Below are 14,037 nucleotides of genomic sequence, written 5' to 3' on the forward strand. Positions count from 1 at the left end.
TAACCATGTCGACCTTTGTGCTACTCATGAATCCTTCAGTAACCATGTCGACCTTTGTGCTACTCATGAATCCTTCAGTAACCATGTCGACCTTTGTGCTACTCGTGAATCCTTCTATAACCATGTCGACCTTTGTGCTACTCGTGAATCCTTCAGTAACCATGTCGACCTTTGTGCTACTCGTGAATCCTTCTATAACCATGTCGACCTTTGTGCTACTCGTGAATCCTTCTATAACCATGTCGACCTTTGTGCTACTCGTGAATCCTTCTATAACCATGTCGACCTTTGTGCTACTTATGAATCCTTCAATAACCATGTCGACCTTTGTGCTACTCATGTGTCCTTCAGTAACCATGTCGACCTTTGTGCTACTCGTGAATCCTTCTATAACCATGTCGACCTTTGTGCTACTCGTGAATCCTTCAGTAACCATGTCGACCTTTGTGCTACTCGTGAATCCTTCTATAACCATGTCGACCTTTGTGCTACTCGTGAATCCTTCAGTAACCATGTCGACCTTTGTGCTACTCGTGAATCTTTCAGTAACCATGTCGACCTTTGTGCTACTTATGAATCCTTCAGTAACCATGTCGACCTTTGTGCTACTCGTGAATCCTTCAGTAACCATGTCGACCTTTGTGCTACTCGTGAATCCTTCATAACCATGTCGACCTTTGTGCTACTCGTGAATCCTTCAGTAACCATGTCGACCTTTGTGCTACTCATGAATCCTTTCAGTAACCATGTCGACCTTTGTGCTACTCATGAATCCTTCTATAACCATGTCGACCTTTGTGCTACTCATGAATCCTTCAGTAACCATGTCGACCTTTGTGCTACTCATGAATCCTTCAGTAACCATGTCGACCTTTGTGCTACTCATGAATCTTTCAGTAACCATGTCGACCTTTGTGCTACTCATGAATCCTTCAGTAACCATGTCGACCTTTGTGCTACTCATGAATCCTTCAGTAACCATGTCGACCTTTGTGCTACTCGTGAATCCTTCTATAACCATGTCGACCTTTGTGCTACTCGTGAATCCTTCTATAACCATGTCGACCTTTGTGCTACTCGTGAATCCTTCTATAACCATGTCGACCTTTGTGCTACTCGTGAATCCTTCTATAACCATGTCGACCTTTGTGCTACTCATGAATCCTTCAGTAACCATGTCGACCTTTGTGCTACTCATGAATCCTTCAGTAACCATGTCGACCTTTGTGCTACTCATGAATCCTTCAGTAACCATGTCGACCTTTGTGCTACTCATGAATCCTTCAGTAACCATGTCGACCTTTGTGCTACTCGTGAATCCTTCTATAACCATGTCGACCTTTGTGCTACTCATCTGTCCTTCAGTAACCATGTCGACCTTTGTGCTACTCATGAATCCTTCAGTAACCATGTCGACCTTTGTGCTACTCGTGAATCCTTCTATAACCATGTCGACCTTTGTGCTACTCGTGAATCCTTTAAACATGTCGACCTTTGTGCTACTCATGAATCCTTCAGTAACCATGTCGACCTTTGTGCTACTCATGAATCCTTCAGTAACCATGTCGACCTTTGTGCTACTCATGAATCCTTCAGTAACCATGTCGACCTTTGTGCTACTCGTGAATCCTTCTATAACCATGTCGACCTTTGTGCTACTCGTGAATCCTTCTATAACCATGTCGACCTTTGTGCTACTCGTGAATCCTTCTATAACCATGTCGACCTTTGTGCTACTCGTGAATCCTTCTATAACCATGTCGACCTTTGTGCTACTCGTGAATCCTTCTATAACCATGTCGACCTTTGTGCTACTCGTGAATCCTTCTATAACCATGTCGACCTTTGTGCTACTCGTGAATCCTTCTATAACCATGTCGACCTTTGTGCTACTCATGAATCCTTCAGTATGTAACCTCGTGAATCTTTCAGTAACCATGTCGACCCCCTTTGTGCTACTCATGAATCCTTCAGTAACCATGTCGACCTTTGTGCTACTTATGAATCCTTCAGTAACCATGTCGACCTTTGTGCTACTCATGAATCCTTCAGTAACCATGTCGACCTTTGTGCTACTCATGAATCCTTCAGTAACCATGTCGACCTTTGTGCTACTCATGAATCCTTCAGTAACCATGTCGACCTTTGTGCTACTCATGAATCCTTCAGTAACCATGTCGACCTTTGTGCTACTCGTGAATCCTTCAGTAACCATGTCGACCTTTGTGCTACTCATGAATCCTTCAGTAACCATGTCGACCTTTGTGCTACTCGTGAATCCTTCTATAACCATGTCGACCTTTGTGCTACTCGTGAATCCTTCTATAACCATGTCGACCTTTGTGCTACTCATGAATCTTTCAGTAACCATGTCGACCTTTGTGCTACTCGTGAATCCTTCTATAACCATGTCGACCTTTGTGCTACTTATGAATCCTTCTATAACCATGTCGACCTTTGTGCTACTCGTGAATCCTTCTATAACCATGTCGACCTTTGTGCTACTCGTGAATCCTTCTATAACCATGTCGACCTTTGTGCTACTCGTGAATCCTTCTATAACCATGTCGACCTTTGTGCTACTCATGAATCCTTCAGTAACCATGTCGACCTTTGTGCTACTCGTGAATCCTTCAGTAACCATGTCGACCTTTGTGCTACTCGTGAATCCTTCTATAACCATGTCGACCTTTGTGCTACTTATGAATCCTTCAATAACCATGTCGACCTTTGTGCTACTCATGAATCCTTCAGTAACCATGTCGACCTTTGTGCTACTCATGAATCCTTCAGTAACCATGTCGACCTTTGTGCTACTCGTGAATCCTTCAGTAACCATGTCGACCTTTGTGCTACTTATGAATCCTTCAGTAACCATGTCGACCTTTGTGCTGCTCATGTGTCCTTCAGTAACTTTGTCGACCTTTGTGCTACTCATGAATCCTTCAGTAACCATGTCGAACTTTGTGCTACTTATGAATCCTTCAGTAACCATGTCGACCTTTGTGCTACTCATGAATCCTTCAGTAACCATGTCGACCTTTGTGCTACTTATGAATCCTTCAGTAACCATGTCGACCTTTGTGCTACTCGTGAATCTTTCAGTAACCATGTCGACCTTTGTGCTATTCATGAATCCTTCAGTAACCATGTCGACCTTTGTGCTACTCATGAATCCTTCAGTAACCATGTCGACCTTTGTGCTACTCGTGAATCCTTCTATAACCATGTCGACCTTTGTGCTACTCGTGAATCCTTCAGTAACCATGTCGACCTTTGTGCTACTCGTGAATCCTTCTATAACCATGTCGACCTTTGTGCTACTTATGAATCTTTCAGTAACCATGTCGACCTTTGTGCTACTCGTGAATCCTTCTATAACCATGTCGACCTTTGTGCTACTCATGAATCCTTCAGTAACCATGTCGACCTTTGTGCTACTCATGAATCCTTCAGTAACCATGTCGACCTTTGTGCTACTCGTGAATCCTTCAGTAACCATGTCGACCTTTGTGCTACTCATGAATCCTTCAGTAACCATGTCGACCTTTGTGCTACTCATGAATCCTTCAGTAACCATGTCGACCTTTGTGCTACTCGTGAATCCTTCTATAACCATGTCGACCTTTGTGCTACTCGTGAATCCTTCTATAACCATGTCGACCTTTGTGCTACTCGTGAATCCTTCTATAACCATGTCGACCTTTGTGCTACTCGTGACTTCGTGAATCCTTCTATAACCATGTCGACCTTTGTGCTACTCATGAATCCTTCAGTAACCATGTCGACCTTTGTGCTACTCGTGAATCCTTCTATAACCATGTCGACCTTTGTGCTACTCGTGAATCCTTCTATAACCATGTCGACCTTTGTGCTACTCGTGAATCCTTCTATAACCATGTCGACCTTTGTGCTACTCATGAATCCTTCAGTAACCATGTCGACCTTTGTGCTACTCGTGAATCCTTCTATAACCATGTCGACCTTTGTGCTACTTATGAATCCTTCAGTAACCATGTCGACCTTTGTGCTACTTTGTTCTAACCATGTCGACTTTGTGCTATCATGAATCCTTCAGTAACCATGTCGACCTTTGTGCTACTCATGAATCCTTCAGTAACCATGTCGACCTTTGTGCTACTCATGAATCCTTCAGTAACCATGTCGACCTTTGTGCTACTCATGAATCCTTCAGTAACCATGTCGACCTTTGTGCTACTCGTGAATCCTTCAGTAACCATGTCGACCTTTGTGCTACTCATGAATCCTTCAGTAACCATGTCGACCTTTGTGCTACTCATGAATCTTTCAGTAACCATGTCGACCTTTGTGCTACTCGTGAATCCTTCTATAACCATGTCGACCTTTGTGCTACTCGTGAATCTTTCAGTAACCATGTCGACCTTTGTGCTACTCATGAATCCTTCAGTAACCATGTCGACCTTTGTGCTACTCGTGAATCCTTCAGTAACCATGTCGACCTTTGTGCTACTCGTGAATCCTTCAGTAACCATGTCGACCTTTGTGCTATTCATGAATCTTTCAGTAACCATGTCGACCTTTGTGCTACTCATGAATCCTTCAGTAACCATGTCGACCTTTGTGCTACTCGTGAATCCTTCTATAACCATGTCGACCTTTGTGCTACTCGTGAATCCTTCTATAACCATGTCGACCTTTGTGCTACTCGTGAATCTTTCAGTAACCATGTCGACCTTTGTGCTACTCGTGAATCCTTCTATAACCAAGTCGACCTTTGTGCTACTCGTGAATCTTTCAGTAACCATGTCGACCTTTGTGCTACTCGTGAATCCTTCTATAACCATGTCGACCATTGTGCTACTTATGAATCCTTCAATAACCATGTCGACCTTTGTGCTACTCATGAATCCTTCAGTAACCATGTCGACCTTTGTGCTACTCATGAATCCTTCAGTAACCATGTCGACCTTTGTGCTACTCATGAATCCTTCAGTAACCATGTCGACCTTTGTGCTACTCGTGAATCCTTCAGTAACCATGTCGACCTTTGTGCTACTCGTGAATCCTTCTATAACCATGTCGACCTTTGTGCTACTCGTGAATCCTTCAGTAACCATGTCGACCTTTGTGCTACTCATGAATCCTTCAGTAACCATGTCGACCTTTGTGCTACTCGTGAATCCTTCTATAACCATGTCGACCTTTGTGCTACTCGTGAATCTTTCAGTAACCATGTCGACCTTTGTGCTACTCGTGAATCCTTCTATAACCATGTCGACCTTTGTGCTACTCGTGAATCCTTCTATAACCATGTCGACCTTTGTGCTACTCGTGAATCCTTCTATAACCATGTCGACCTTTGTGCTACTCGTGAATCCTTCTATAACCATGTCGACCTTTGTGCTACTCGTGAATCCTTCTATAACCATGTCGACCTTTGTGCTACTCGTGAATCCTTCAGTAACCATGTCGACCTTTGTGCTACTCGTGAATCCTTCATAACCATGTCGACCTTTGTGCTACTCATGAATCCTTCAGTAACCATGTCGACCTTTGTGCTACTCATGAATCCTTCAGTAACCATGTCGACCTTTGTGCTACTCATGAATCCTTCAGTAACCATGTCGACCTTTGTGCTACTCGTGAATCCTTCTATAACCATGTCGACCTTTGTGCTACTATGTGCACTTGTGTAATCCTTCATAACCATGTCGACCTTTGTGCTACTCATGAATCCTTCAGTAACCATGTCGACCTTTGTGCTACTCATGAATCCTTCATAACCCATGTCGACCTTTGTGCTACTCATGAATCCTTCAGTAACCATGTCGACCTTTGTGCTACTCGTGAATCCTTCAGTAACCATGTCGACCTTTGTGCTACTCATGAATCCTTCAGTAACCATGTCGACCTTTGTGCTACTCATGAATCCTTCAGTAACCATGTCGACCTTTGTGCTACTCGTGAATCCTTCAGTAACCATGTCGACCTTTGTGCTACTCATGAATCCTTCAGTAACCATGTCGACCTTTGTGCTACTCATGAATCCTTCAGTAACCATGTCGACCTTTGTGCTACTCGTGAATCCTTCTATAACCATGTCGACCTTTGTGCTACTCGTGAATCCTTCTATAACCATGTCGACCTTTGTGCTACTCGTGAATCCTTCTATAACCATGTCGACCTTTGTGCTACTCGTGAATCCTTCTATAACCATGTCGACCTTTGTGCTACTCGTGAATCCTTCTATAACCATGTCGACCTTTGTGCTACTCATGAATCCTTCAGTAACCATGTCGACCTTTGTGCTACTCGTGAATCCTTCTATAACCATGTCGACCTTTGTGCTACTCGTGAATCCTTCTATAACCATGTCGACCTTTGTGCTACTCATGAATCCTTCAGTAACCATGTCGACCTTTGTGCTACTCATGAATCCTTCAGTAACCATGTCGACCTTTGTGCTACTCGTGAATCCTTCTATAACCATGTCGACCTTTGTGCTACTCATGAATCCTTCAGTAACCATGTCGACCTTTGTGCTACTCATGAATCCTTCAGTAACCATGTCGACCTTTGTGCTACTCGTGAATCCTTCAGTAACCATGTCGACCTTTGTGCTACTCGTGAATCCTTCAGTAACCATGTCGACCTTTGTGCTACTCGTGAATCCTTCTATAACCATGTCGACCTTTGTGCTACTCGTGAATCCTTCAGTAACCATGTCGACCTTTGTGCTACTCATGAATCCTTCAGTAACCATGTCGACCTTTGTGCTACTCGTGAATCCTTCTATAACCATGTCGACCTTTGTGCTACTCGTGAATCCTTCTATAACCATGTCGACCTTTGTGCTACTCGTGAATCCTTCTATAACCATGTCGACCTTTGTGCTACTCGTGAATCCTTCTATAACCATGTCGACCTTTGTGCTACTCGTGAATCCTTCAATAACCATGTCGACCTTTGTGCTACTACTCGTGAATCCTTCAGTAACCATGTCGACCTTTGTGCTACTCGTGAATCCTTCTATAACCATGTCGACCTTTGTGCTACTCGTGAATCCTTCTATAACCATGTCGACCTTTGTGCTACTCGTGAATCCTTCTATAACCATGTCGACCTTTGTGCTACTCATGAATCCTTCAGTAACCATGTCGACCTTTGTGCTACTCATGAATCCTTCAGTAACCATGTCGACCTTTGTGCTACTCATGAATCCTTCAGTAACCATGTCGACCTTTGTGCTACTCATGAATCCTTCAGTAACCATGTCGACCTTTTGTGCTATTCATGAATCCTTCAGTAACCATGTCGACCTTTGTGCTACTCATGAATCCTTCAGTAACCATGTCGACCTTTGTGCTACTCGTGAATCCTTCTATAACCATGTCGACCTTTGTGCTACTCGTGAATCCTTCTATAACCAAGTCGACCTTTGTGCTACTCATGAATCCTTCAGTAACCATGTCGACCTTTGTGCTACTCGTGAATCCTTCTATAACCATGTCGACCTTTGTGCTACTCGTGAATCTTTCAGTAACCATGTCGACCTTTGTGCTACTCGTGAATCCTTCTATAACCATGTCGACCTTTGTGCTACTTATGAATCCTTCAGTAACCATGTCGACCTTTGTGCTACTCGTGAATCCTTCTATAACCATGTCGACCTTTGTGCTACTCGTGAATCCTTCTATAACCATGTCGACCTTTGTGCTACTCGTGAATCCTTCTATAACCATGTCGACATTTGTGCTACTTATGAATCCTTCAATAACCATGTCGACCTTTGTGCTACTCATGAATCCTTCAGTAACCATGTCGACCTTTGTGCTACTCATGAATCCTTCAGTAACCATGTCGACCTTTGTGCTACTCGTGAATCCTTCTATAACCATGTCGACCTTTGTGCTACTCGTGAATCCTTCTATAACCATGTCGACCTTTGTGCTACTCATGAATCCTTCAGTAACCATGTCGACCTTTGTGCTACTCATGAATCCTTCAGTAACCATGTCGACCTTTGTGCTACTCGTGAATCCTTCAATAACCATGTCGACCTTTGTGCTACTCATGAATCCTTCAGTAACCATGTCGACCTTTGTGCTACTCGTGAATCCTTCAGTAACCATGTCGACCTTTGTGCTACTTATGAATCCTTCAATAACCATGTCGACCTTTGTGCTACTCATGAATCCTTCAGTAACCATGTCGACCTTTGTGCTACTCGTGAATCCTTCAGTAACCATGTCGACCTTTGTGCTACTCGTGAATCCTTCAGTAACCATGTCGACCTTTGTGCTACTCGTGAATCCTTCAGTAACCATGTCGACCTTTGTGCTACTCGTGAATCCTTCAGTAACCATGTCGACCTTTGTGCTACTCGTGAATCCTTCAGTAACCATGTCGACCTTTGTGCTACTCTGAATCCTTCAGTAACCATGTCGACCTTTGTGCTACTCTGAATCCTTCATAACCATGTCGACCTTTGTGCTACTCGTGAATCCTTTCAGTAACCATGTCGACCTTTGTGCTACTCGTGAATCCTTCTATAACCATGTCGACCTTTGTGCTACTCGTGAATCCTTCAGTAACCATGTCGACCTTTGTGCTACTCATGAATCCTTCAGTAACCATGTCGACCTTTGTGCTACTCATGAATCCTTCAGTAACCATGTCGACCTTTGTGCTACTCATGAATCCTTCAGTAACCATGTCGACCTTTGTGCTACTCGTGAATCTTTCAGTAACCATGTCGACCTTTGTGCTATTCATGAATCCTTCAGTAACCATGTCGACCTTTGTGCTACTCATGAATCCTTCAGTAACCATGTCGACCTTTGTGCTACTCGTGAATCCTTCAGTAACCATGTCGACCTTTGTGCTACTCGTGAATCCTTCTATAACCATGTCGACCTTTGTGCTACTCGTGAATCCTTCTATAACCATGTCGACCTTTGTGCTACTCGTGAATCCTTCTATAACCAAGTCGACCTTTGTGCTACTCATGAATCTTTCAGTAACCATGTCGACCTTTGTGCTACTCGTGAATCCTTCTATAACCATGTCGACCATTGTGCTACTTATGAATCCTTCAATAACCATGTCGACCTTTGTGCTACTCATGTGTCCTTCAGTAACCATGTCGACCTTTGTGCTACTTATGAATCCTTCAGTAACCATTTCGACCTTTGTGCTACTCGTGAATCTTTCAGTAACCATGTCGACCACCTTTGTGCTATTCATGAATCCTTCAGTAACCATGTCGACCTTTGTGCTACTCATGAATCCTTCAGTAACCATGTCGACCTTTGTGCTACTCGTGAATCCTTCTATAACCATGTCGACCTTTGTGCTACTCGTGAATCCTTCTATAACCATGTCGACATTTGTGCTACTCGTGAATCCTTCTATAACCAAGTCGACCTTTGTGCTACTCATGAATCTTTCAGTAACCATGTCGACCTTTGTGCTACTCGTGAATCCTTCAGTAACCATGTCGACCTTTGTGCTACTCGTGAATCCTTCTATAACCATGTCGACCTTTGTGCTACTCGTGAATCCTTCTATAACCATGTCGACCTTTGTGCTACTCGTGAATCCTTCTATAACCATGTCGACCTTTGTGCTACTCGTGAATCCTTCTATAACCATGTCGACCTTTGTGCTACTCGTGAATCCTTCTATAACCATGTCGACCTTTGTGTGCTACTCGTGAATCCTTCTATAACCATGTCGACCTTTGTGCTACTCATGAATCCTTCAGTAACCATGTCGACCTTTGTGCTACTCGTGAATCCTTCAGTAACCATGTCGACCTTTGTGCTACTCATGAATCCTTCAGTAACCATGTCGACCTTTGTGCTACTCATGAATCCTTCAGTAACCATGTCGACCTTTGTGCTACTCATGAATCCTTCAGTAACCATGTCGACCTTTGTGCTACTTATGAATCTTTCAGTAACCATGTCGACCTTTGTGCTACTTATGAATCTTTCAGTAACCATGTCGACCTTTGTGCTACTCGTGAATCCTTCAGTAACCATGTCGACCTTTGTGCTACTCGTGAATCCTTCAATAACCATGTCGACCTTTGTGCTACTCATGAATCCTTCAGTAACCATGTCGACCTTTGTGCTACTCGTGAATCCTTCAGTAACCATGTCGACCTTTGTGCTACTCGTGAATCCTTCAGTAACCATGTCGACCTTTGTGCTACTCGTGAATCCTTCAGTAACCATGTCGACCTTTGTGCTACTCATGAATCCTTCAGTAACCATGTCGACCTTTGTGCTACTTGAATCTTCATAACCATGTCGACCTTTGTGCTATCTGAATCCTTCAGTAACCATGTCGACCTTTGTGCTACTCGTGAATCCTTCAGTAACCATGTCGACCTTTGTGCTACTCATGAATCCTTCAGTAACCATGTCGACCTTTGTGCTACTTATGAATCCTTCAGTAACCATGTCGACCTTTGTGCTACTCGTGAATCCTTCAGTAACCATGTCGACCTTTGTGCTACTCGTGAATCCTTCAATAACCATGTCGACCTTTGTGCTACTCATGAATCTTTCAGTAACCATGTCGACCTTTGTGCTACTCGTGAATCCTTCAGTAACCATGTCGACCTTTGTGCTACTCATGAATCCTTCAATAACCATGTCGACCTTTGTGCTACTCGTGAATCCTTCTATAACCATGTCGACCTTTGTGCTACTCGTGAATCCTTCTATAACCATGTCGACCTTTGTGCTACTCGTGAATCCTTCTATAACCATGTCGACCTTTGTGCTACTCATGAATCCTTCAGTAACCATGTCGACCTTTGTGCTACTCATGAATCCTTCAGTAACCATGTCGACCTTTGTGCTACTCGTGAATCCTTCAGTAACCATGTCGACCTTTGTGCTACTCATGAATCCTTCAGTAACCATGTCGACCTTTTGTGCTACTCATGAATCCTTCAGTACCTTCTATAACCATGTCGACCTTTGTGCTACTCATGTGAATCCTTCAGTAACCATGTCGACCTTTGTGCTACTCGTGAATCCTTCTATAACCATGTCGACCTTTGTGCTACTCGTGAATCCTTCTATAACCATGTCGACCTTTGTGCTACTCGTGAATCCTTCTATAACCATGTCGACCTTTGTGCTACTCGTGAATCCTTCTATAACCATGTCGACCTTTGTGCTACTCGTGAATCCTTCTATAACCATGTCGACCTTTGTGCTACTCGTGAATCCTTCTATAACCATGTCGACCTTTGTGCTACTCGTGAATCCTTCTATAACCATGTCGACCTTTGTGCTACTCGTGAATCCTTCTATAACCATGTCGACCTTTGTGCTACTCATGAATCCTTCTATAACCATGTCGACCTTTGTGCTACTCGTGAATCCTTCTATAACCATGTCGACCTTTGTGCTACTCATGAATCCTTCAGTAACCATGTCGACCTTTGTGCTACTCGTGAATCCTTCTATAACCATGTCGACCTTTGTGCTACTTATGAATCCTTCAGTAACCATGTCGACCTTTGTGCTACTCATGAATCCTTCAGTAACCATGTCGACCTTTTTGCTACTCGTGAATCCTTCTATAACCATGTCGACCTTTGTGCTACTCATGAATCCTTCAGTAACCATGTCGACCTTTGTGCTACTCATGAATCCTTCAGTAACCATGTCGACCTTTGTGCTACTCATGAATCCTTCTATAACCATGTCGACCTTTGTGCTACTCGTGAATCCTTCTATAACCATGTCGACCTTTGTGCTACTCATGAATCTTTCAGTAACCATGTCGACCTTTGTGCTACTCGTGAATCCTTCTATAACCATGTCGACCTTTGTGCTACTCATGAATCCTTCAGTAACCATGTCGACCTTTGTGCTACTCGTGAATCCTTCAGTAACCATGTCGACCTTTGTGCTACTTATGAATCCTTCAATAACCATGTCGACCTTTGTGCTACTCATGAATCCTTCAGTAACCATGTCGACCTTTGTGCTACTCGTGAATCCTTCAGTAACCATGTCGACCTTTGTGCTACTCATGAATCCTTCAGTAACCATGTCGACCTTTGTGCTACTCGTGAATCCTTCAGTAACCATGTCGACCTTTGTGCTACTCGTGAATCCTTCTATAACCATGTCGACCTTTGTGCTACTCGTGAATCCTTCAGTAACCATGTCGACCTTTGTGCTACTCGTGAATCCTTCAGTAACCATGTCGACCTTTGTGCTACTCGTGAATCCTTCAGTAACCATGTCGACCTTTGTGCTACTCGTGAATCCTTCTATAACCATGTCGACCTTTGTGCTACTCATGAATCCTTCAGTAACCATGTCGACCTTTGTGCTACTCATGAATCCTTCAGTAACCATGTCGACCTTTGTGCTACTCATGAATCCTTCAGTAACCATGTCGACCTTTGTGCTACTAATGAATCCTTCAGTAACCATTTCGACCTTTGTGCTACTCGTGAATCCTTCTAGTAACCATGTCGACCTTTGTGCTACTCATGAATCCTTCAGTAACCATGTCGACCTTTGTGCTACTCGTGAATCCTTCTATAACCATGTCGACCTTTGTGCTACTCGTGAATCCTTCAATAACCATGTCGACCTTTGTGCTACTCGTGAATCTTTCAGTAACCATGTCGACCTTTGTGCTACTCTGAATCCTTCAGTAACCATGTCGACCTTTGTGCTTCTGAATCCTTCAGTAACCATGTCGACCTTTGTGCTACTCGTGAATCCTTCAGTAACCATGTCGACCTTTGTGCTACTCATGAATCCTTCAGTAACCATGTCGACCTTTGTGCTACTCGTGAATCCTTCAGTAACCATGTCGACCTTTGTGCTACTTATGAATCCTTCAATAACCATGTCGACCTTTGTGCTACTCATGAATCCTTCAGTAACCATGTCGACCTTTGTGCTACTTATGAATCCTTCAGTAACCATGTCGACCTTTGTGCTACTCGTGAATCCTTCTATAACCATGTCGACCTTTGTGCTACTCGTGAATCCTTCTATAACCATGTCGACCTTTGTGCTACTCGTGAATCCTTCTATAACCATGTCGACCTTTGTGCTACTCGTGAATCTTTCAGTAACCATGTCGACCTTTGTGCTACTCGTGAATCCTTCAGTAACCATGTCGACCTTTGTGCTACTCGTGAATCCTTCAATAACCATGTCGACCTTTGTGCTACTCATGAATCCTTCAGTAACCATGTCGACCTTTGTGCTACTCATGAATCTTTCAGTAACCATGTCGACCTTTGTGCTACTCATGAATCCTTCAGTAACCATGTCGACCTTTGTGCTACTCATGAATCCTTCAGTAACCATGTCGACCTTTGTGCTACTCGTGAATCCTTCTATAACCATGTCGACCTTTGTGCTACTCATGAATCTTTCAGTAACCATGTCGACCTTTGTGCTACTCGTGAATCCTTCTATAACCATGTCGACCTTTGTGCTACTCGTGAATCCTTCTATAACCATGTCGACCTTTGTGCTACTCATGAATCCTTCAGTAACCATGTCGACCTTTGTGCTACTCATGAATCCTTCAGTAACCATGTCGACCTTTGTGCTACTCATGAATCCTTCAGTAACCATGTCGACCTTTGTGCTACTCATGAATCCTTCAGTAACCATGTCGACCTTTGTGCTACTCGTGAATCCTTCTATAACCATGTCGACCTTTGTGCTACTTATGAATCCTTCAATAACCATGTCGACCTTTGTGCTACTCATGAATCCTTCAGTAACCATGTCGACCTTTGTGCTACTCATGAATCCTTCAGTAACCATGTCGACCTTTGTGCTACTCGTGAATCCTTCAGTAACCATGTCGACCTTTGTGCTACTTTTGAATCCTTCAGTAACCATGTCGACCTTTGTGCTACTCATGAATCCTTCAGTAACCATGTCGACCTTTGTGCTACTCGTGAATCCTTCAGTAACCATGTCGACCTTTGTGCTACTCATGAATCTTTCAGTAACCATGTCGACCTTTGTGCTACTCATGAATCCT

Source organism: Argopecten irradians, chromosome 2 (genome assembly GCF_041381155.1).
Source record: "Argopecten irradians isolate NY chromosome 2, Ai_NY, whole genome shotgun sequence".
Taxonomy (NCBI): Eukaryota; Metazoa; Mollusca; class Bivalvia; order Pectinida; family Pectinidae; genus Argopecten; species Argopecten irradians.